Source organism: Chrysochloris asiatica, unplaced genomic scaffold (genome assembly GCF_000296735.1).
Source record: "Chrysochloris asiatica unplaced genomic scaffold, ChrAsi1.0 scaffold00013, whole genome shotgun sequence".
Classification (NCBI taxonomy): Eukaryota; Metazoa; Chordata; class Mammalia; order Afrosoricida; family Chrysochloridae; genus Chrysochloris; species Chrysochloris asiatica.
The window spans coordinates 28,944,097-28,948,967 of NW_006408531.1; the positions used below are offsets into that span (position 1 = coordinate 28,944,097).

A 4,871-nucleotide genomic window follows, 5' to 3' on the forward strand; every position below is an offset into this window, starting at 1 on the left:
AACACTGGCCGATCCTGCGTCATCCTCTCAATTGCTGCTACACTTGAGGCTGTTGCTGTTGCCACTGTGCCAATCTCACAGAAGCTCTTCTTTTTCCCTGACCCTCTACTTTATCACTTTACCAAGCATGATGTTCTTCTGTAAGAACTGGTCCCTCATGATAATAGAAGTATGAAGATGAAGTTTTGCCATCTTGGTTTCTAAGGAACATTCTGGCTGTATGTCTTGCAACATAATTTTTTTGTTGTTGCTCTTCTGGTAGTACGTGGTGCTTTTAATATTTTTCTCCAACAACTATAACTTAAATGTATCCATTTTTCTATGGTTTACCTTGTTCATTGGCCAACTTTCACATGTGTGTAAGGCTACTGAAAACACTATGGTTTGGGTGAAGTGCACCTTAGTTCTCAAACCAATACCTTTGTTCCTCAACATTTTGAAGAGGTCTTGTACAGATTTGCCGACTGAAATACATCATTTGATTCCTTGACTGCTGCTTCCTTGTGTGTGGATCCAAGCAAAATAATTTTTGACAATTTCTATCTTTTCTTCATTTATCATGATGTTATTTATCAGTTCATATTGTTTTCTTTACATGGAGGTGCAACCCATACTGGAAGCTTTCATCAGTAAGTATTTGACCTTTAACAGTAAGTATTTTCAGTTTCAGCAAACAAGATTATATCTTCTGAATGTAGCAGGTTGTTAGTGAGTCTTCCTCCCGTTCTGATGCCACATTCTTCTTTATATAATCCAGCTTGTTGGATTATTTTTTAGTATACAGATTGAATAAATATGTAAAAAAGAATACAACCCTGGCACACACTGTCCTGATTTTAAACATTTCCCCTTGTTCTGTTCAAATGACTGCTTCTTGGTCTATGTATAGTCTCCTCATGAGCACAATTAAGGGTTCTGGAATACTTATTATCCACAATATTGTCCATAACTTGTCAAAACATAACAGTCAAAAGCTTTTGCATTGTTAATATAGCAAAGGTAAACATCTTTCTGGTATTCTCTGCTTTCTGCCAAGATGCATATGAAGTCTGCAATGATATCCCTAATTACATTTCCTAGTCTGAATCTAGCTTGAACCTCTAAAGGTCCCTATCAATGTACTGTTGCAGACAATTTTGAATTACCTTTAGCAAAAATTTACTTGCATGTTATACCAATTACTTTGTCCAGTGATTTCTGCATTCTGTTGGCTCTCTCTTTGGAATGAGGAAAATTATGGATCTCTTCCAATCAGTTGGCTAGGTGCAAACTTCCAAATTTTTTTGCATAGGTGAGTGAATGTCTCCAGTGCTGCTTCAATTTGTTGAAAGATTTCAATTTGTATTCCATCAATTCTGGTTCCTTGTTCTTTGCTAATACCTTCAGTGCATCTTGGCCTTCTTCCTTCTATATTATTGGCTCTTGATTATATGCTGTCTCTTGAAATGGCTGAATATTAATCATTTCTTTTTGGTATAGTGACTCTGTATTTTTTCTATTTTACTTTGATGCTTTCTTTATCAAAATTTTGCCATAGAATCCTTCAATGTTGCAAATCAAGGCTTGGATATTTTTCTTCTGTGCTTTCAGCTTAAAAATAATGTTTAGCGTGTTGTTCCCTTTTTAGTTTTCTAACTCCAAGTCTTTGCATATTTCATTATAATACTTGATTTTGTCTTCTTGAGCTTCCCTGTGAAACTTTCTGTTCAGCTATTTTACTTATTCTTTTTTTTCCATTTGCTTCAGCATCACTATACTGAAGAGCATGTCCCAGAGATGTTTCTGACATCCATGTTGGTCTTTTTCCTCTTTCTTGACTTCTTAATGATGCTTTGCTTCCATCCTGCATGATGATATTGCTGCCATCCACAGCTTTCCTGGTCTTTTGTCATTAGTATTATATATCAAATCTGTTCTTGAGATGATTTCTAAATTCAGGTGGGATATATTCACGGTCAAATTTTGTCTCACATGGACTTTGTTTTAATTTTCTTCAGCCTCAGCCTGAATCTGCATATGAGCAATTGATGGTCTGCTCCACAGACTGTCATTGACCTTATTTTGGCTAATGACATGGAGCTTTTCCATGGTCTCTTCACACAGATGTAGTCAATTTTATTTCTGTGTATTTCATTAGGTGAGGTCCTTTTGTACAGTCATCTTTTATGTTTTTAAAGATGATATTTACAATGACTAAATCATTGGTCTTGCAAAGTTCTATTATGCAATCTCCATAATTGTTTTTATCACCAATGCCAGATTTTCCAACTATAAATCCTTCCTTTTTGTGTCTAACCTTTGTATTCCAAAAACCGGTAGTTATCATTGTATCTTGATTGCATGTTTGATCAATTTCAGACTGAAGAAGTTGATAGAATTCTTCAATTTCATTACCACTGGCTTTAGTAGTTGGTGCATACATTTTAGTAATAGTGGTATTATCTGTTTTTCCTTTTAGGCATATGCATATTCTCCTATAACAGACAGACAACATTATACTTCATCAGAAATGTTCTCTGTCTCTTTTTTTTTTTTTTTCTTTATTAACATTTAGTAGATGTTTCAAATCACTCCTGTGTTTTCCTCTCTGCCAAATCAGGGATTCTTAAATAGCCCCTGAGATCTCACCTAATTAAGAAGTCCCCTCCTCCCTACTAGGAAAGGAGCATCCAGGAGGCCTCAAGGACCTGATAGCATGGGAAATCCCCAAGGGATGGTGTACTGCCCTAACCATTCCTGAGATGCCCCAGTCCGGGAACAGCATGGAAACAAGTTTTCTTGTCCTTGTTCCTCAGCCTGAGGAATCAGCCAAGATGGATCCTTATGCTTTTTTTCACTCTTTGGGGGCCACAAACCTGAATGAAGCAACTCACAAGTCAAGCTTTGGTGGGCCCTCCTTCCCCATGTAACCATTCAGACTCCTGGCAGCAGGCAGTCCCACCTACACATATTGTACTGGCCCAGAGAGACAGAACATTCCCTGCCCTGCCAGTCTGAGGGGTTTGTGAGGGGATAGAATTGTTTACCTAGGATCACCTTAGGCTTCACCTAGACCAAATGTAAGTGGATTTGTTGAACAAAAGCCACCTGTCTGTTGTGGCCAAGCCATTCTGCCATGGTTCCTAGTCCCTATGTCCAGTGGCAGAGAGGCCATGGATAGCCTTACAGGTTATTCCCCTGGAGCATATCACAGATTCTGTTTGCCGTAGGACTTCTCCGTCAGCACCTCCATTGCCTCCCACTCCCCAGATCGGCTTGATCATTTGATAGCATCCACCACACTCTGAATGTACAGCCTGTCCTCAAATGAGGCTGCCACGGCGACGGGGGCGTGGTCCCAGGTGCGGTGATCATCCTGCGACTGAAAGGACTGGCGCAGGGCCTGCACCGTGCATACCATGCCCTTCAGGTAGAACAGTGGGACGGCCTGCAGCCCCTGCTCGGGCAGCCCTGCGCCCACAGCCAGCGAGTCCCTTAGCAGCAGCTCCTCCTGTGTGGCCGAGTTCTTCTGTCCGTACAGGTCAGCCCCCCGAGCAACGAGGCGTCCTGCAGAGCCCACCACCATGACCTCATGCACAAAGGCACCTGGCATGTTGAAGTTAAGCGTCACTGTGCTGCACACCCCCCCACCCATGAGCATCTGGAAGAAGCAAAAGTCATCACTGGTGACATGCCGAATGCCACGGATGGCTGAGTTCTGCCTCACAAAGGTCTTGAGCAGCCCGTGCACCTTCTCAGCTCTCCGGCCAGTTAGGTGGGTCAGTAGGTCCACGATGTAGGTGCCCATGGTGTGGAGAGCCCCATCACCCATGAGCTCATCACAGATCCAGCTATAGTTGGGGCTGAGCAGGTTGCCTGAGTAGATGCCGGCCTCACAAATCACTGCGCCTGCGTAGTGCTCAGCACAAAGGCAGGGAAGAAACGCAACACGTTCCCCACCAGGCTCATCAGCTGTGGGTAGTAGTGTGAGGCTGTTACTATCCGAAAGGCATTCACTGAGGTTGCTGCCTTCTCACACACCACAGTCTTCCCAATATCTAGAGCCTTTACAGACATTTGCCGGGTGAGTGAAGGGGATTGTTGATGCTGACCAGATCCTTGTCTTGATGTAGCGGGACATAGTCGGTATGGCTGGTGTAGAAGGGTATGTTCATCTCCTCAGCAAGCTGCGTCACCTCCTCCTCTGTCTTCCCCAAAGGGCTTCTAAAGTGAAGCATTCTGCCATCAGCAGTGGCACTAGAACCCGGGCGGAGCTTCCAGTCCCAAACACACCCACTCCTGGGAGCATCTTCATCCTGGCTTCTCTGCTTACCAACTGAGACTCCAGCACAGGTCCGACCTTCCCACAGTCCTGGACCGGTTCCTGGAACGCTTGCATCGACCACCCCACAACATATTGGAGACCATGGATTCAGACGGGTCTCGGCCGCCACAGGCGAGTGGCGAGACAGGGTGGCGGGAACACTACCAGAGTCCAGAGCACCACCACTGGTGTCTCAGAAATGCTCTTTTTGATGATGAATGCAATGTCATTTCTTTTAAATTTGTTATTCACGGCATAGTAAACCATGCGACTGTCAGATTCAGAATTCAGATTCAGACAGCAATTGCAGTCTATTTCAACTCAATAATACCTAGGAGATGGTCTTTATGCATTCCATTTCATTTTTGGAAACTTCCAATTTCCTAGATTCATACTTCATATATTCCATGAATTTATCCCACCTGAATTTAGAGATCATCTGAAGAACAGATTTGATACATTAAACATTAAAGACCGAAGACCAGAAGAGTTGTGGGATGACATCAAGAACATCATACGTGAAGAGAGCAAAAAGTCATTAAGAAGACAAGAAAGAAGGAAAAGTTCA

At 42.7% G+C, this 4,871-nt stretch overlaps 1 pseudogene; it reads right to left on the reverse strand.

Moving 5' to 3' along the window:
- Positions 1-3,162: 3,162 nt before the first annotated feature.
- Positions 3,163-4,294, reverse strand: LOC102839625 (annotated as a pseudogene).
- Between the last annotated feature and the right edge of the window lie 577 nt (positions 4,295-4,871).